This window comes from Anas acuta, chromosome 14, assembly GCF_963932015.1.
Source record: "Anas acuta chromosome 14, bAnaAcu1.1, whole genome shotgun sequence".
Taxonomy (NCBI): Eukaryota; Metazoa; Chordata; class Aves; order Anseriformes; family Anatidae; genus Anas; species Anas acuta.
The window spans coordinates 15,026,050-15,046,753 of record NC_088992.1 but is presented as its reverse complement, the minus strand read 5'-3'; the positions used below and the strand labels follow the sequence as shown (position 1 = coordinate 15,046,753).

Sequence of the window (20,704 nt, the reverse complement as noted above, 5' to 3'; positions counted from 1 at the left end):
AGGAAATCCTACATTTGTGTGTTCTGCTCATAGCAAAAAAAAAAAAACAAAAAACTGATAAGTTATTTATTTAAGTGTAAGCAGGGTGCATATTTATATGGAAATGGTTACTAAAACAAACGGTGGAGTCTGTCTGCTGCAGTTTCTTAATACTGCAGGCAAGCCTTTGTTCCTGCTAAATATTTTAGAGGCAACTGGAAGGAAGCATTCTAACCCTAGGATGACAGAAACTTTCTGCATTTAACATCGTTTTGTTGTTTGTTTTTTAATATGCTTTCACTGTGGAATACATGAGACACGACAAAGCCTCTCAGCAATATCCTTCAAATGTTAGACATCATTAGGTTAGGAATCTGCCCCCAGACTGTTACTACTGCTCCCATTTAATCCTTTCCAGCCCCAAATCTTTCCTGCCACTTCCTAGCTACTAGCTCTCCCCAGTAATTTGTTCCTTTCACTTCTAGTCCTCTGACAAATTCCAGAAGTAAGGTGAGCAAGCATTATTCAGGTGTTATCATCAAACTCTGCATGTGTAGTTCCAAGAGGTAAACAGAGGCATGCTGGTAGTTTCCATGAAAAGTTTTCAGAAGCTCTGATGTAACTGCATGCCATGTCAGGAGAGGTTTTTCTCCATGGTTAATATATTGCCTAGGTAACATATGATATCAGTGTGTCTGATTGGACTTGTAATACACTTGTACTCCTGCATGCCACCAGATGCAGGAGCAATGTGCTTGGCAATGTACTGCCAACATTTTCATGGCAATATTACATGGAGAGTAGCTAATTATATCACGTATAATAAGCGAAATGATGTGTGTTCCCAGGCAGCACATTGAAGGGGAGGAATAATATTTGTATCATAAGGGAAGGCTTTTTATTCATTCTGCATACAGGCTGATTTGGATGCAGACTTGTCCTCTTGTCAGGATGTCCCACAGAACTATGGAGTTATTTGGACTCCAGCTCAATGGGTATAAAGCCAATGGGTTTATTTTTCTTTGTTGCCTTTGGAGGTGTGGATTTGTTATGGCACAGGATCAGTACCAGACAGTAGTGGGTAATACTGATGTGCCTTGTATCTCAGTAGCTATTTTTTATGCTGTTGTTTGAACAATGTGTTCTGATGTGAAAAGCCTATTGTTTGCTAGTTCATGCCAAGAGCTTTGTGTATGCAAACTTACATGCAAATCAGATTAATTTATTATGTTTCCCTCCAATGGCAGAGTGGAGGGAGGGAAAAAAAGAAAACAAAACCACATTTAGCTTCAGCTATACATTTTCCTATGAATACAGCAGCTACTACATGATTTATGGAAAGAATGCTAAGAATGCAAGAAGTTCAAAGAAAATGGCACATTATCTTTTTTTTTCCCTGTCAGCTGGGAAGCTGGTAATTTAGTGTTAATAGTGCCATCATCTAACTATACTCAAACCATCATTCGCCCATAAGGTATATGTGCACTTCACTTGTTCCTACAAGTGGGCAGATCACAAATTATAAACTTTATTACAACTCTAAGAAATCATAACAACAAAAGAAAAATCTAGCACAGTTCTTACAAGGAAGGAGAGGAGAAAGGATGTGGGGTTTGATGTTTACTCACACTCCCTGTCTATTGCTCTGTTGGTGACACCGTGGTTTCACCTAAAAACAAGGATGTTGTGAGAGCTTTCCCTACCCTAGGCTGGCCACAACTGTGAATAGCCCTGCTTGGCTCAGGTCTGAGTAATTTCCCTGGACCTGATTTTTAATTTTAACACTGTAAACAAGCATTCATTAGCCAGATAGAGGATGTATTTGGATGCTCAAACCTCTATAACCCTTTACTTGTAACATGTTTTATCTTCTTCAGGGAAATAGGTAATATTTCCACAATGGTAATGTTCTTAGGGTCTTTTTTTTTGTATTCAGATGATGTCGCATGATGTTATAGAAAACCATATCTTAACTACAAAATTCTTTAGGATGAGTTAAAATCAATACTAATAAGCTGGCCTTATCACAGATCTGACTTTGTGTATAATGGGTAAACCTACTTTAATGGACCAAAAAAAAAAAAAAAAGGTGGCATTAGATCCCCTGCAGGATCCGCAGGATGATGGTATACCACTCAGATCATTTAAGCTTCTATAACATTTCTCTCAAAGTGCTAGTGTACTTCAGTATACATCAGTATACAAACTGCGAGTATACTTCAACTGCCCAGTCTTCACTATCTGACAGTGCTTCAAAAGTAAAGCTTCAAAGCAACTAGGGTGCTTTGTTTTCAACTTTAAAGCCAAATTACTTGTAGCCTCACTCCTCATACAAAGATCAGCAACATTGGTTGACATCATATACATCTACATTATTCATATACATCTATAGTGTCCATATACATCTATAGTGTTTCATGTACTGCATACTGGAGACTTTTTTTCATTTAATTATATTGGGTTCTTTCTTATTCAATTCTATCAATTGGCAATACAGTTACAAACATCCATGTTAAAGGAGAAATGTCTCTTTAAATGGACTGAATCACACTTGGAAAAGATGGTGAGCAAACCCCTATCCTGCATGCAAATAATGAAAACTACCAGCTCCTGGGATGCTACATGATCCTTAATATTCTCTATCAATTATTTAATCTGCCTTCCTCTCTATAACAGGAAACCTTTAGATTAAGATTTATCTGAAACTTTCTTTGTAATCTGGGTTGATGCTAAAGTGTATGTTCTAAAATCCCTGGATCTTTGAAAGGACAAGCGTGCCTATTTAACTGTTTCTGTGGAAATTTTTTTCACTTTGCACTGCCAGCTGTCTCCATTCATAGTTCCCTGACAGACAGTGTACAGAGCTAGAGCTCTGAAAGTTGTGTGTACTGAGACTATTTTAAAATGTCAGCTCACATACGACCTCATTACTAAACAGGTGATGTTCCTTTTACTTATTTGATCTATGCATTAAGGTTTATTGATGCCAAATTTTACAAAGTTTACAAAGCCTGAACTTTTTCCAGGACCACAAACCACTGTTCTCCAGGACCACAACCACTGCTTTGCTTGGAGGTCACAAAAAATGAGCTAACTCTGGCTAGTTATGGAGAAAGATACTTCTCGCATTTGTATTTATCTAATTCTGTCTCCGTGTACCATTCTGAGGTATGTGATAAGGAAGTATGCAGACCAGGCATTGTTTTCCTGCTATACCTATCCTGCAGTATTTTTAACATTTTTATATTTTTATATTTGATATTTTGAATGCAGTCAAATAGCATGACAACCTAAAAATCTTAACCCCATAAGCAAGGATAGGACAGTGTAGGTCATCTGCAGGTTTCCTGGCAGTATGCAATTTCTATTTTTCATACGGAATGCTTGTTATTTAAAGCAATTATTGAAAATGTATGCATTTTTTTTGGATTTTATTTATGCAAATAAACATGCAAAGAGGCATGGTCTGTTATCCCCTGACAAGAGGTTAAACAGCCCTTAAAGGTTGAAAGCCCACAGAATACTCTAAATCAAGACTTTTTTTCCTCCATCAAAGTGTATTTAACATTCCTAACCCTAAGTAGCAGGGGAAAAATAAGGTCATAGCTGTGGAAAAACCTGTTGATGATAACTGATAATATGAAAATGAAGCAGTCAAGCAGGCTGTGGATAGCATAGGCCAGATCTACTTAAACAAAAGCAAAGCAAGAAATACAGTGACAGACACATGAAAACTCTCTGGAACATAAGTGAAACAGAAGCTGTCAGTTGCAGTCAGATTAATCCTTTAACACAGCTGTTATGTCCTTGTTGCCATGTGGGACAGATGATGGATGGAGTGGCCTGTTATTCCAAATAACCACTATGGGGAGAAATAATAGCAACAAACACAACAGTCAAAGGACCAACCTAAACCCTAGGATGTGAATTCAGAGCACTGTAAGCAAAAAGTGTGCAATTTGTGAATTTTCCAAGTTTCTGTTTGATGTCAGACACACAAAAGAGACGCATGAATGACAGCAGAGGTATTAACTACCTCCTGTAGTTACTGAATGTTAATGTTACAGTGTCTTGTAGAGTTTCTTGGATGCATATGTGTTTGGCTGGGGAGATTTCGGGGGGTGGTGTCATTATTCTTAACTCTGTGATCAATGTTTATTGCATTACTACATTTTACAGTATATTTATTGAGATTATTCATCTGCTAATTAGATTTGCAGACTACATTAGAAAAGAACATTTTTCACCTAAAATTTGTAGAAAGGTTTAATATTAGATTTCAGTGGTCAATTATATATACAAAATACACAGGTCAGTGAACTACATGCAACAAATTCTACACACATAGGCCGGATTTGAATACATCAAGTAAAACAGTTAAGCAAGGTCTAAGCTTTAAGTACTCCTGAAATTATAGGAAAGTTAACTTTTAAGCAACAGTATACTGTGTCCAAGTTGTGCATGGCAACTTCAGTATTTTCCTGGTAAGGAGAAGGAAAACAAAACAGAACAAAAAAACAAGGCCGTGTGTACTTTACCCTGGCTCCACACCGTACTTCTTAGGTTCCTATAATAAATTGGGGATTTAATGACAGGAGCAGTACTTTGTGGAGAAAGCAAGGACTGAATAGGCAAGGGCTTGGAAATGAATAGTTTTTCATGAATATCTTACTTTTTTTTTTTTTTTTTTTTTTTTTTTTTTTTGTATTTTTCCTTCACTAGAGGTAACTGCCTAGCTGGTATTGAAGGGGACTGAAGAAGGAGATGGACCTAAACTTGGCAGCACAGCTCAGCTAAGGTAAGTGAATCCACAGAAGTCTATTTGCCTGAAAAACTTCAATGCAAACAATTTCTCACAGCAATTATGTAATTACTTGTATTGGCTTTCTTGGTGCTTTGTCTCGTTTATTATTATGTTTGAACACTTCTGTGAAAGAATAATTATATATGTATTAAGTGCAGTCTGATATTTTCCTGTGCATGTCCAGTGTATGTGTCTATTTCCAAAGGAAAGAGAATGCTTTATAGAATATTTGTCATTAGGCTTCTCCGTAAAGTATCACTTTCCTGTAAGCTGTGCATTTATTTGCATTTCGTTGATTCCAAAACTGAGGTTGGGAATGAATGCACTTAATGAGGTGAGACAGTAAGTTGGCACGGCCTGCATGGATGAAGTTCTTTGAAACTTAATGTGGAAATTAACTTTTTTTTTTTTCTTGTGCTATTGGCATCCTTTTAGACATCCAGGGTGAACTTCTCTTGCCTCTTCAGTGGAGCAGCATGGGAAAGTACAGGGGAAAACATTTTTCTGTTGCTTTCCTTTTAGAAATATTCAGGGTCACCAACAGCAGAATGCTAAGGCTGTACAGTCATCAGCCTAGGTTATAAGAACCATTGCAACAGAGGAGGGAAATACGAGATTTTGTTCTGAATATCACGTAATTCGAAACAGAACAGTTCTGGGTCAAAATAATTTTCTTTAGTGAGGTCTCTGTTGGTGGTATGTCAGGTTTTCTAAGGCATCACTGGAAGCAGTGGGATCTCAGGAGAATGATGTGCTAATATGCAAGTACTGTTTCTGTTTTGCTCGTGATGACTCAAAATATGTGTTAAATAAAAACAAGACTGGAAGCAATTTACAGAGATGTCTAAATTTGAAGTGTAATGTTATCAGTCATCTAAATAGTAAGCATTCCCTTATAGGAAAGGCAAAGACATGCTGTGATTTTACTAACATCCTTCTGAAGGATTATTTCAATTTCAAAAGATATAACAAAAACAATTTACTAATGCTATGGAATAATAGCATTAACTTCTGAATAAGAGAGGCTATGTATTAACTTACACAATCCTATTCTTCTAAAAAAATTAATTTAATTTATTTAAGCCTATTAGCTTTAATAGAAACCTAGAATCCAAACAAAGCAGAAGTAAGAAAAATTCTCAATGATTTTTCCAATTTAGCCACCAAAGCTGTGGCTAGAAATCTTGAAGAGATGTCAACATTCCCATGCCCACACAATTCCCATGCCCACACAATTCCCATGTCTCATTGTGAGACTCCATTATCAGAAAATAGCTCCTGCTCGCAAGGCCTACCTGCTTATTTCTCCTGTTTTAGGGACATTGAAATCCCTTCCCTTATAGTCTGTACAACATGGTTACCATGACAGCTGACAGTCACAAATAGGACAAGAAGGACATAGCATATCGACAGTTTGGGTTTACTGGGTTATTACGTGCTCAGCTAAAAATTGTAACACAATGCAGTTCCCTATACTGCAGTCAAAGGTACTGGTAGAAGCATCATCATCGTGCTTTGCCCTAGACCCCTTATCCACATTATTATATCTTAGGGCATGTAATTATCTTCTTGGTGCAGCCCCCTAGAGAAACAGTAATCCCTCCGTTCCTTTTTTGCAGAAAGGAGTCAATACACTTCCAGTGAACAGATATACTTAAACTGAATTGTCTCCTTAAAGAATTACAACCTTAGATCTCTAATTATATATATATTCACACACATATATATTAACCTCACTAAACAGATTCTTGTATTTAGCAGGAGCTTTCTCTTCTTTAACCTCCTGTATCTGTCATGATTTTGTTAGAAAACAGTCTTACAATGGAACAGAATTTAAACAGCACTGATCATTCTGCATTTATTTTTGATTAGCAGTGGTAAACAGGTGCACACTCCATCTCTCATGTAATTCAGAATATTCCACCCTTCCTTTCAAGAATGCAGAATTTTGCAAGAAATGTAGTCCTTAATTCAGCATGTTTCACGTGATAGCTGTTTGCCTTTTATCTTACAACTATGGAAAAGTTCAGTGCTGCTAGGACATTCCTTACATGTTGATGCACATTTATAAAGAGGCTTTCCACTGCTTGACTTTGTGAGACAAACTGAAATGCATTAGCAGTTTCCTAGTGCCTATGGCATATAGTTGTGGACTGCATTGATTCTGTTATCATGCAGTTTTTGGCACTTCTGTAATAGAAGATCTCTTAAGTAATACGTGAAGACACTGTACATGTAGATAAAATAACTTTTTATACCACTATAAGCATAAACAGCACATGAAACCTAAGAAACAAAACACAGAAAGATATGATCGTGCATATTAATCATCTTAGAATGTAGAAAATTAGTGAAGCATGCAGACATAAAAACTTTTAGTTATGCAAGATTTTCATCATGAAAATGTCTTTATAAATCTATAAAGCTGTTTTCTGAAATAATTTATTTCTATTTAGATTATTTCTATTAGCTTAACATTGATTGAACAATCTAAAACCATTATGAAGTCAGTATTTTTAGTGTTCAGATTTACTGTTTGTTTCCTTTCTTGAAATGGATTCTTCAGAAGACATATTTGAATTGAAATTATTGTATGCCTTAAAGCCTCTGACCTTCTGTTCATAATAGTACATGAATAAGCACAGTATCCCATCCTCCTATGTAGCATTAATGTAAAGGAAATGTATGAAAAGGGAAAAGGGGGTTCTTAGTGTCCAGAGATAAAAACACAAGAGCAAATCCTTGCCCACCACTGCAACTGTAATATTGTTAGATTTTGCAGCTAAACTGAAAACAAAAATTGAAAGCCACTCAGGAAAGATATGAAACTCAACAGTGCAATAATGGTTCAGATTCTTATGCAATTTAAGGTTGAAATCAAATCCAAATGTGTCTCATAAGCTTGCTGTCCCCATTTGCATATGATTTTTTTCTTTTTCTCTAGAAAGACCACAAAGACATTCAAATTCAAGTCTTCATTGGTACTTTGGGAGCAATTAATCCAACTTGTGTTAAAACAGGTATGATTTTTTTCTGGCTAAATAGGTGAAAAATTTCCCCCCAAGACTTTCAGTTTTCATTCCAAAAGAAGAAGAACTAGTGTATGATTTATTTCATTTTACAAATTAAGAAATTATGTAAATGGATAAAAAATGTGATGAATAAGAAAACACAGTCACATATTTGGGTTATTTAGTTTTCAAGTCTGATGTAACAATATTGAAATAATCTTATAAAATCCTGTTTTACATACCAGGAATGTCCAAAGAAATACAGCTGCAGAGGATTATTACAGGACTCCTTCAGACATTGTAAAGGATCAATGCAGCAATAGCAGCTTTCTGCAGTGATAAATTATGAATCTGTAAAAAGAAAAATAACGGGGAGAAATATCTGTACTGATAGCTATTTAGATAAAGACTTTTTCAAAAAAAAAAAAGACAAACCAATATAGAATAGAGAAACACAGAAAAAGTTGTTCCTGTAACATTGTCAAAACAAATATCATGTTCATTATAAAGTATGGATGAATAATAAGGCACTGAATGGAACATTGTAGAAATAAATATAATATTTGAATCATGTATGTTTTCATCTTGCTGAAAAATTACCTGATTTTTAGAATTTGTTTTAAAAAAATATGTAACACACATTAGTATCAATGTTATTGAAAAGCAAACCAGACTTTTATTCTAACTTCATGCATATGTAAGTCACAAGTTTCTGCTACATCCACCTAAAAGCAAGATCAGAATCAGGCCCAAAACCCAATTAGAGGGGGAAAAAAATCATATATCTGTGTTTATATTATTTAGCAATAAAATTTATAGTCCTGTTATCTGCTAGCTATGCAAAAACAAACACACTTGTACAGGTGGAGTGTGCCACCTGTTTATATGTAAACAAATCGCCTAATCATGCCTTAGGGCATTGCAATGTTATAGCACACAAAGCTCCAGCGAGATAGCCTTGGCTTTAGAGAAACCAGCCAGCACAGGGGAAAGTTAATTTGTCTAAACCACCTGGAGGCAATGGAAGGTGAAGTTCCAGTCAAAGCTAAAGTTCATGTACATAACCAAACTGTTGAGTAGGCGTAGACCTGAGCTGAGGGAATAAGTAAAGCAGAAATCTGATCTTGTCCAAATCTTCTACATGAGCACTCTGTTTCAGCAGAGCTGCATGATGCTTGCATGACCTGTCACCAGCATGTCAGTGCACAGCAATGCTTGCTCCACATGTCTTCTTCAGGTGTCTTGCTATTTTTAGTGACTTTTTTGCACCAGTTCCCAGTCTTTAGGGGAGAGTATGCCTCTTCAGGCATGCTAATTTAGTCTAGGAAAAATGCTCTGGGATCTCCTGGATAATACAGAAAAGTGAGGGTGGTAGAAGGTTCAGTGTTTCTCATACTCTTCTGGCAATTGTTTCAAGTCGTTCATTAAACATGGAACATAATTTATACAGCACATAGCATCTTCAATCCGCATTTTAAATACAATAGGTAATGCTTCCAGTTACCTCTTCCAGTCACAGCTGGTGAGTTTGATAATGAAATTTAAATGTTTACTGGCAATCAGACTGCTTTTCTTAATATGGCTCATCAAGCCATAAACAGAGGAAACTAAGTCAAACAAATTGTCAATTCCTTGAAAGCCAGTTTGTTAAATCTTGTCAAGTTCTAAGCATGTTCAGTTTTGTCTTCACTGGAAATAAAACTGTTTTTCTGCCATGAATTTTAAGATTCGTGTTGGTCAGGTGTCAATTTTGCTACACAGCAAGCTGTAAGGAAATGGCTTTCTTTCACTAGGGAGCACAACAATAGAGAACTATGAAGTTGCATTATTTTTGCAGAGTGGACTGGTTCTCTGCAGAAATGAAAATGGTTTATGACTTTACTCTGCACGCTGGAGGCACCTAATAAGCCCCAGAAAGTTTATTATAAGAAGTTTTTACGTGGGCTTATTATAAGAAGTTTTTTTTTTTTTTTTTTTTTTTTTTTTTTACATGGGGGGTAAACTAAAAAAGGGAAGATTTATATTAGAGATTAGAAGGAATTTCTTCACTCAGAAGGTGGTGAGGGACTGGAATAGGTTCTCCAGAGAGGCTGTGGATGTCCCATCCCTGGAGGTGTTCAAGACTAGGTTAGATGAGTCCCTGAGCAACCTGATCTAGTGCGTGGCATCCCTGCCTATGGCAGGGGGTTAGAACCAGATGATCTTTGATCTTTCCAACCCATGCCATTCTATGATTTTATGATTAAAAGTCCATATTTGTTGTGAAAATTAGCCCTTTGAAAGAAGTTACCTGACAGGCCAAAGTAACCTATGCCTTTATCAAAATAATAATAATAATAATAATAAAAAAATATGAGATACCTAAAGCCTCTCTTTGCTGGTGTAAGGAAGGCTCTATGAGTTGTCAAGTATGTAAGATGTCTCCTTTTTTTTTTTTTTTCCAATAGTACCACAAGGGACCTCTACCCAAAACCAGTACTGAAGAGAAGAAACAGGTCACAAATTGGGTTTACAAACAGGTTTGCTGAACTTATTGTTTAAAGCAATGGCTTTACTTAAAATGAAGTCATGATGTCAGTTGCTTAGTATAATGTTAAATTTTATGTGAAAAAAATATGTTTTTTTCTTTTAAATTAGGCTTTTGTTTGTAGGATTGATTTTTTCTGATCCTGTTCAGCATGCATGCTTTTGTATTAGATTTACTGTGTATCTGCAGTGCTGACTTCTTCAAGGCAAATCCAAACTAGCCTGATATATATCCAAGTTTCCGAAGTATTGATTGCTCTCCTCTAATTTGTTTTGTCACAGCTAATTTTCAGAACTCCCATTTACACCACCGCCATTTACAATAAGGCACAGAGTCAAACCTATGGTTCTGGAATGCCATTTAAACAAGAACACACCAGGAGTATGCATCCTGTGGTGGGATGGGAGATAAGGGTCAGCATCACTTCTGGCAGCAATTCACTATTATCTAAGCTTACCTGCATTGTCAAGCCACATCATGAAATTATTTAATATATTGACCTCTTAATCAACTTCTGAAATCATGGGTCTGGAAGGATTAATTTAGGGCAAAACACTTTTTATTTTTCAGTATAAATTATACTGTGAAGCTCTGTTTACCTACTATATAAGTCAAGGACACATACAGGCTGTATGTTTTTCAGGGGTCTGTAGTTTGGTGTTAAGTGGCTTCCTTAGGATGGTGAATCAGCTGACAAGATCAAAGATTCAGCAAATGGCAAGTTATCAGCGAGTCTGCAGATAAACAGACATGCACAACACTGCAAAGGCCCAGGGCCATACAGGTAAGAACAGGTCCACAACAACAGTATAGTCATACAAGACTAGAAAGGCCCAAATACTTGATGTCGGCTTGACCCAAGAGCTGCTGATTTCAAACGTAAGACTTCCTATAGTCCTCAGGGGATTTTGGATCAGTCACTATTTAGGTAGAAAATACCATAATTGTGAACCAATAATAATTAAATCATAAGACATTAATAAAATCTGGGTTGCAGAAAAGGAAAAACTCAAGCTAAACTGAATAAAAAGCAAGCAAGGTTTTACTAAGATGAATCATTAAATTAATAAAACCTGATGCAGTTAATTCTAGGCTACAACAGAAAATGGCTGAAGCACTGCAAAGGCTCAAAAGTACACAATTTTTCCTTTTTTTTTTTTTTTTTTTTTGAATATATATTTTTTGAAGAGGGAAGGGAAGGAGAAATCTTTCATATTAGCTAAGCTAAATTCCAGGTAAAATCCCTTGACCATGCTATCAACTAAGAACAATAACAGCCAGCCTGAATTTGCCATGAAAAAGATCATTTTTGAGCTAAAACAAGCTAACTGCAGTTTTGTTTGATTTTGACAGGGTATCCTGTACCATCGTAAGGGGGATGAAAGCAGAGAGTTAAGACCTCACCTTCAACACTATGACAATCTTTAGCCCCTACTCTGCAGAGAGCAGTGACAGGAAGTGCTGAATCCTCAAAATGCGACCTAGAAAGAGAAAATGAAAGTTAATTTATTCAACGGAAGAAAGAAAGGAAAAAATATATATATTTAAAATAGGGAAGAGAAGCCTGCAGGAAGACTTTATATATGGCCATAAGCTGCAAGGTGGGAGAACTCTGGGAAGAGAAAAAAAAAAAAAAGACCCACAAAGTGAGATGTAGAAGGGGAAAGAACACACACACACACACACACACACAATAAATAATAAAATAAAATAAAATAAAATAAAATAAAATAAAATAAAATAAAATAAAATAAAATAAAATAAAATAAAATAAAACAAAATAAAACAAAATAATAAAATAAAATAAATCTAGCTTGAAAGAAGATCTAGAATGGATTATGGAATTCTGTGATGGTTATAATATCTTTGTCACTGTAGTTTCCAGGAAAAGTTAGACCAAGGTCTGTCAGTAGTGACCCTGGCACAGTCCCCTGCCCTCAGAGCTGAAGGCTCACTGAGGTAACTGAGGCCAGGCCAGGGCCCGCTCTGGGTACAGCTCCATTGCCTCCTGGGGGGGGCATTAATGCCTCTCAACACCCCCTCACACCATTCCCCTCATGCCTGTCCACTTATGCCAGTTCCCTGTGCCCAGTCCCCTCAGGAGGCCCCCATGCAAGCGGCACTTCAGGAGGCACCACATCCATGCCCCCTCCTGCCCCAGAACCCCGTTGTGCCCCACAAACACTCATTTCGGTCCAGAAGAGAAGCCAGCTCCGCGTGGTGAGGTACAGAACCAGCCCTGCCCCTTCACCAGGGCCTGGCGTGAGCCCCTCATGGTGCCCATGCAGCCTGCACCTTGGAGAGCACAGCTTGTGTACAGGGTGTCACGGTGTGGTTGTGTAACGGGGCGGATCTGGCTGGAGGGGGAACAGCGCGAGTTGGGGAAAGGAAAAGAAAATGGGATTTGTGCCCCTGGCTGAGTGACGAGTGGCACAACACTGGGCAGATTGTTCTGAATGTCCCTGAGCTGTGTCTTCCTGCTTCTGCGGCTGCGCCTTCGCTGCAGGTGTTTCCTCCCAGGTGGAGGGAGGCTTCCTTCAGGTGCTGTCCTCCCCATCCCAAAACCGGGCCCTGGCAGTTCCTGTCCTCCCAGGTTTAGGGAACCAGGCTGGAGAGGTGAAATTCAGCCTCAGCCAAGCCCAGTCAGTATTGCACCTGCATCATGTGCTTTAGGCTATGGACTCGTCCTGTTTCAACTTTACATTGTGCTTCTGGAATTAATGGAACAATTGAATTGTTGCTTGTTCACTTTCACAGTGCAAGTGCAAGCAAAACCTGGGCTTTAAGGGTGTTTAAGTGGACTTGAGTTGTGCTTTGCAGGTGTGGCTATTGCTGCTGGGCTCTTCTTAAAGCTGCCTATCTATAGCTTTTTAGAGCTCCAGGTTTGAATTTAGATTGAAAATCTTGTGACACTAGATTTACAGGCTGCAGAGACAGCTCTCAACACTGAGAAACCAGAAATAATTGAACACTTATTACACAGGAATCTCACCGCTCTCGCTCTGCACAAGCCAGACGTTTTGAAAACTTGGTGTTGGAAATCTGACTGCACCTAAGGTTTCTGAAATATTGTAGATATTAGTAAGGAATGTTTGCTGCCCTGAAAAAAAGGAGCAATTACTCATATTTTACCACGACGACACCTACAGCACTGTGGAAGCTGTAGCTTGTCCCAAAACTGCACAGTCAGTAATGGCAAGGGAAAGATCGGAAAATGATAGAGTCCTGTATTTTATAATACGGTAAAAAATCTTAAACTGCATTTTTGTCTCTTGTGTAGTTTGTCTGTTTCAACATTAATTGCTAGCATCCCATTAAGAGTCATTATCTCAGCTATGTGATTAGATCTTACTATACCTACTAGAAAAAGTTTAGTACATTACACTTAGCCATATCTCAGTTAGATATGAGAAACAACTGACATTTCTTGAAATGCTATCCTATCACAACGTAAAGGGTTTGAATAGTCTGAACTTTTGGGTAGACCTGTGCGGTGTCAAGAGTTGGACTTGATGATCCTTAAGGGTCCCTTCCAACTCAGGATATTCTATGATTCTATGTTTTTTTTTAGATGGGAAATATCATGTCAGTGCTTGTATAAGGACAGTACAACAAACCATCTTCTACTGTGACAACAAGCAGCAAGTACTCATGTGTTCCTCTGTGTCTTAAACCAAGCAGAGATATAATATCTAACACAACTGTGGTATTTCAGCTTAGTTATTTGTTGCCAGGGGCAGTTTCTGAGGCTCTGCAAGGATGATCCCCTGACTAAAAAAAAAAAAAAAGGAAAATAAGAAAACAATCAACCTTTGTAAATCTTTTCATTGCAAATTAGGACATGATGTCCAAAATCTGGAAGCCTGCTCTGTTTCATTTCAGATTGGTTTTTAAATGAGGTGCAGTTGCTGAGCTGCAGGTTTAGTTAATTCCCAAGTTTTTTCCTTCTCTGAAGTCTTAACGCTAAACATGCTCAGGGTATCCTTAAGCATCAATTTGTATTTTCCTTACAGTTCTCCCTTATATTAAGTTAGGCCTAAGATTTGTGTATTGCTCCAAAAGGCAGTGATACATGTATCCAAACAATACTACAGGAGACATTTGTGTTTTAGAGATCAATGGACTTTGACATTTCATTTGATTTGGGTGGGGGTAAATGGACTGCGCATGCATATTGGAAGTGAGATGGAAATGTTCTACGTATGTCAAATCACTCCTGCCTTTAAACCCAGTTTCTTTGTTTTCAGGGACCAGGCGTGTAGCCTAGCTGCCATAACACCGCGCACAGACAGCAGGCTATGCATGGTCACAGCTGCTGTGAGGCAAGCTTTTCCAATTACAAACCCAGTTCCAGATGATCTGCCGGGCAAGCTTACTTCCTTTAGGTGTAAAGGTAAGAGTCATGAAATAATATTTTGAAGAACTATTATGTAGATAATAAGGCAGTGCTGTTCAAAAGCGTGTTCAAAGCAAAACTCAATACAAGAAAAGCACATGATCTTAGGGGGTTGCTTTGAAGCTTACTGCTTTACAGCTACATTTGTAGCTGTAGATGGAAGAGACAGTAGACTATGAGAAAAGCAGCAGCTTATGAGCACAGTGGACTTCTGAGCTATTTGATTTCTCTGTGTTTAGGGAAATGGGGCTTTATGACAGAAATTTTTCCTGCCAGAGTTAACAATGAGGCAAGGTTTACATTTCTGAAGCCAAGAGATAGGATTCCAGAAATATTCACAGTATAGATGCGATAACCATGATTTTTTTCTCAGGGAAAATGCAGCAGCATTTTAAATAGCCAAAAGACTTTTAAAACTTCCTGCCACTCCTGGGGCTTTAAGCAGAATTCAGAGTCTTGATATATGACAGCTCATGGGAAACAAATCTGAGTGGCAGTTTCCCTCTGTTTGTCCAGAAAAATGGCAAATTATAGAAATAGAGAAATAGAAAACTACAGAAATAGAAAATATGTAAACTTCAAGAAGGTGAAGTGTTTGGGGGCTATGTTTGATTTTTTTTTTTTTCACTGTTTTTTCTAATTTTTTTCAGACACTTCTGTCTTTCCTTGCTCCAAGCAAAAGTAAAGTTGAGCAATTTATTCTCTCCCCTACACCCTTTATTTCTTTCTTTCCTTTTCTTTTTCTGTCCCCTGTAGTGAAGACAGGTAAAGCCACAGACCAAAAGCAGACAAGAAAGAAGAGAACAAATCCTTGAGAACTGAAATCATGAAAACTGGGACTTATAAATTATGAAAGAATAATAATAAATGAGAAGCCAGCCTTAAGATTTTGGTGGGGTAATTATTCAACATAGAATGCAAAAGCAAAAGAAAGGCTGGAAAAGAGAAAGCTTTAATATTGTGGCTTTAAAAGGAGTTTCTGTGTGTAAGACTTGAAATTTGCTATGGAATTCTTTCAGAACAAGTATTTAGTTTTAATTAGCAGGGTGGTATCTTGGTTAATGGCATTCTTTGAATTCTTCAGTGGCCATGAAATGCTGAGGCCTTATTAAAGAAGAACATAGGGGGAAAAAAAGGAGCCACAGGAGATGAATATACTTTCCCTGTTTCCTAAATTTAATGTTCTAAGCTACATGTTCATGGCTTTCAACTTTAAAATATATTGCTAATTGAAAGAACACAATGAATGTTTATGGAAATGCAGTGGCACATTCAGGGGTGTAGCTCATCTTCTCAGGTTGTGGATATGTTGCAACCAGCACTGCTCTGAGCTTTGAGCTTTGTTACAGCGGTGCAGCTCCTGCACACAGTACCCAGCTGACCTGAGAGTGCTTTTTACAGAAATATCTTGGCTAGAACTACTTCATGCTTTTGTGAGTTTATCAAATAAATAGCTAGAAGATACTTCTAAGCCAACATAAATAGTGCTGTGCAACACTGAAAACCTCCTATTTTCAACTAATGTAGCTACCTAGCAATACTTGTATGACCTCAATCTTATTGTAGAGAAGGAAGAATGCTACCTGCTACTACATTGTGTAAATACCTTGCAGGGTCTTTATACATGAAATATGTGTACAATGTATAATAGCTACAGTGACTTAGAGTGGTGGCCCAGATAGCTCAGTATACTGACTCTAAGAGTGGCCATAAGGAGCCAAGAGAAGAATAGAAAGTAAGCAGTCTTCTTAGAGATCCTAAAGGAGTCTACATTCAATATGCAAAATACTAAACACTCTGGTAGCCCTCCATAAAGCTGAAGCAACCACATGCTTAAGTTACTCCCAATTCCCACGAATGCAAATATCAATATTAGGTTCAAAATTTCTGTCTTCTGGAATTAACAGATTAATTTGATTAAATGAATAACAAAGCATCTCATGTTACCCCTAACTGTAACACATTTAGTATTTGCATGTGGTTTGAATGAAGGTTGTCAAAGTCATGCAAACGAGAAGTTGAGAAATCAAGTTTCTGAACAGATAGAGATCTTGAAATATAAAAGGTGATACAGACTTGGTCTTTGCTGAAATGTATGTTTTTCTGTTTAGAGCTTCCATAATTCCATCAGGAAAACTTTTCTGACAGTTCAAAGAGAACTTCCAGTAACACATTCCCGTAGTCCTCAGAAATAGAAACAAACTTGTATCACCCATCAGATCTAGTTCTTATGTTATGTATACACTCAAAATACACATAGTAAACTGAATAAATAGCTCTATAATAAACTAAGTGGTTACAGATGGCACTGCAGTCTTAAAAGGGGTCATGTCTACAGTTTTGTGTATGGTTGGGTTTTTTTGTTTGGTTAGTTTTTGTTAGATAAATATCATATTCTGTAGTTTATAATTTCAGGACATTTCAAAAGTAGTTGGACACAGTGAATTACAGGGAGGCATGACAGCCTCAATGCTTAAAAATACCCATTTTACAGTTACATTTTTCCCCTTCAGTGCTGTTTGTCACAACTGTGTCAGAAGTCCCTATAATATACTCCTTTTGGACTCTGGTCCAAGAAACAGACTTTTAAAATGAATTTTAATACTTGAAAAACTCTGCGGTACTTTCTATTGGGGGAAGTAGCATAAACACAAAAATAAAAAAGAGAAAAATAGATAAAATAGAAAAAAGAGATAAATTGAACTTGTATGTCTAAAGGCTTCTTTATATCTCCCCACCTAGACAGGTAAGCCTGATAAGCACTCTCTTTTCCTACTGCACATCTACCCTTCTCTACTTCCTTAAATATTTGCAGTTACAAAAGCAGTGAATTAACAAAATTATTTAAACTTAACAATGGGTTAATTATCATCCATATAGAATCTTAAAACTGGAGGTACAAAATAATGAAATATATAAATAATAAAAAGACAATTCCTTTATCCTTGTAGTCAAATAAGCCTTGTTCTTCTATACACCCGAATCAAGCCAACTCTGTGCTATAGATGGATTCTTTGTATGAGGACCTAGGGGTAACTAACTTGTAGCTAATTGGGATTTTAGATGCATCAACTATTTAAAACCCATAGCACTTTGTGAAAACAATGCATTTAAAATCTGATTGTTGTGTTTTAAGTGAGAAACTAAAAAGATATTTATACCCTATTGAAATAGTCTAAATTCTTGTGGACAGAATTTGAAATATGCTTTTAGATTTAAGATACTCAGAGTTCTGAACAGGGTAAATTCATACATTTACTGTTAGTGTGAAAACATGCCAGTTAAAAGATCAGTCTTTTCTTTGATCCATTCTCACTAGCAGATATTTTCAGAATACTCTCCATAGGAGAAGGGGCTCTCTTATTAACATTTCTTGCTCTAACCACTACACAGGAAAAACAAAAGCAAACAAACAAAAAATGCTTTTTTCTTTTAGTCCTTACGACTGTTAGACTAGACTTACAGGTGTTGAACAGTTACTGCAGAGCATTAGCTCAGCAAAGCTAAGAAGCTGTTATTTGACTGTTGCAGCCCTCTTTCAACACAATATAAAATATTCCCTTACTATTACATGAATATCTCCCGTTTTAGAGCACAGAAATATCTAACACATTTAGACTTTGAGCAAAGTACTCCCACAAGACTGCTGGGAAAGGTTCCCTCTGATGACACTTGGATGTTTCACTAGCTTCCTTTGTTTCTCTAAGGGATTTTATTTTGTTTTGTTTTGGACACAGCACCTAGCTTAGCAGATCTACTTCCTGAAAGACTCTAACCCAGTAACCGTACTTCCTTGTCCTGTCCATCTCTCAGGAAATGACTGCATTTCAGGAGCTGTTAACCCCCTGTTTCCAGGGTCTTGTGTATGTTCTCTGATTTCCTATCCAATGGTTCTGCTACTTATTTTCAGGCACCTGTGCTTTAGGTATGCTGTGCTTTCACCAGAAAACTTCTGCAAAAGCATTAACTTTTTCTTTTTTTTTTTTCATACAAGTTGTGATAATATCCAGAATGCTGAACGATGTGCTGAATACTCCAGCTCAAGAATAGAACATTGTTAGGGGAAAAACCAGCACAGGGTTTTATATTTAGACTAAGTACAAACAATGAAAGGAGCTCTTTTGTCACATGGCTCTCTAGGAGAGCCAAGGCTCTCTAGTATTTTAGGATGGATAGCTCTGGTATACTGCTTTTCTCCTGAAAATGCCACATTCATGAGGCCCATTGAGGAACTGTTTCAGTTTGTGAGTTCTGGTAGTAATTTTCCAATATCACACCAGTAAAAATCTGTGAGAATGACCCTTGGCTTAGCAGGGCTAATGCTTTCCTTTATACCTGTGCCTCTGTCTTTAAATGTGATTCAACCTCAGAGGTTTTACAGAAGTCTTCTTTTTTACGAGAAAGGCATTAAAAAAACTCTATGGGTGTGGTGAGGCAGCCAGGGAGAAAGCATGCAGTGAGTAAATCATGATATAAAACATAGACTTGAGTTCCTTTTGATTTTAGTCGTTTTGTTAGTTTACTGATTCTATTTAAAGCTACAGCAGCTAAATAGAACCCACTCTGGGCTGGGTTCCTGAGCTACCTCATCTTCCATGAGTAAAGTCTGTTCTGGTTGCTTGGTTTATGTTGTCATCTAATTATTTTGCAGATTTTGAGAGCAAGAGTTACTGATCAGCAAGATTAAAGGGCCATTAAACACTGAGAAAGTAACTTTCATACTAACATTGTTTGCTATTGTCCATTCTTTGGGTAGCACTTGAATCTCTTTTTCTTCACTGTAATTCAAAATCATGATTAAGGTGCTGAAAATACCCCTCTCACATGTAATTTTTACTTTTGGACTGGTGCATTAATTCAACAGAATCTGTTGTCTGAAGACCTTAGACTCCTTCCCTACTGACTACCAACTCCATGCAAATTTTGGATTTTTGGAGAGGAGGGGTCTTGTGTGAATTATGGGAATTATGTTTCTTGTTTTAGAGGTGCTACTTATTGTTCTATTATTGCTTAATTGACAGTGCTGCTTATGTAGTTTGTATGCCATAGCACCTGCAAAGAGTGCCTCTGATGATGACAAATACAATCAATGTAGGTAGTAAATACAGTCTTGTATAGGATATTTATTGCAGTGTTAAAATTTGTGAATACAGTGCAGTGCAGTGTGCTTTTCTCAGAGAGGAGAACAGAAAGGTGAGAAGATTTGGAAACTTCTGTAATTTGATGATAGTAAGGGAATAAGGAGAAGATAAAATTTATCTAAAGAGGGAAATGAGGAGGGATGGACTCTCCAAAGACACTGAGTGGGTAGTTGAAACACACCTGCTAGATGAAGGCCTCTGCACTTTTTCCTTATGTTGGTAGCAAGGCTGCATTAAATCTTTCTCACTGAGGCAGAAGACAGCTTTGCGAGAAAAACAGGCTACTGCATTCTTCAGTTTTCCCCTCTGTGTAAAACAACTGTGATGCCTGACATTTTGCTGAGGGCTAATGACTCAAGGAGCAACACGTCTAAAAAGCAATGTGTCTGGAAGGACCCGTGTGTTTGTGGTCTCAGCTTTGAGAAGGGTTTGCTGCTGATTCTGGAAGGTGTGTTATGGCTTAGATGTTTTGAGCAGGAAAACAGAAAGGGACATCAGAAAGTTGCTTTAATTAATAAAGTTCTTACTAAGTTTCCTATAAGAAATGAAGAAATGCAGGGAAAGAAAGCTTTCCTTATTCAGAGCTCAGTAATTAAGACATAAATTCAAATTTGCTTGTCTAAACTTCAGGGGTACAGCACTAAAACGTTCTAGGAGATCAGAACACATTTGGGAAGATAGAAGGGTTCACAGGCTTGAGCATTAGCAGGAAAGTCAGAAAATTTTCTCTCTGCTTCTTGACTTTTTAGCTAATGTTTTTCTGCAAGTCACTTCATGTCTCTGTTAGAGCTGGGGACTCTTTTCATCACCTGCTTGCTAAGTGTCTATCTCAAGAGGATCCTAGTA

The 20,704-nt window shown here is 37.3% G+C and overlaps 1 protein-coding gene across 1 annotated transcript in view; it reads left to right on the top strand.

The window, feature by feature from the left end:
• The first annotated feature begins 4,694 nt into the window (after positions 1 to 4,694).
• Positions 4,695 to 20,704, top strand: part of C14H5orf58 (chromosome 14 C5orf58 homolog) — a 70,797-nt gene continuing 54,787 nt past the window's right edge. Inside the window, exons 1-5 of the mRNA XM_068697938.1 lie at positions 4,695 to 4,777; positions 7,728 to 7,803; positions 10,242 to 10,313; positions 11,675 to 11,922; positions 14,569 to 14,714. The gene's annotated coding sequence lies outside the window, so the exon portion shown is untranslated. The remainder of the gene's footprint in view (positions 4,778 to 7,727; positions 7,804 to 10,241; positions 10,314 to 11,674; positions 11,923 to 14,568; positions 14,715 to 20,704) is intronic.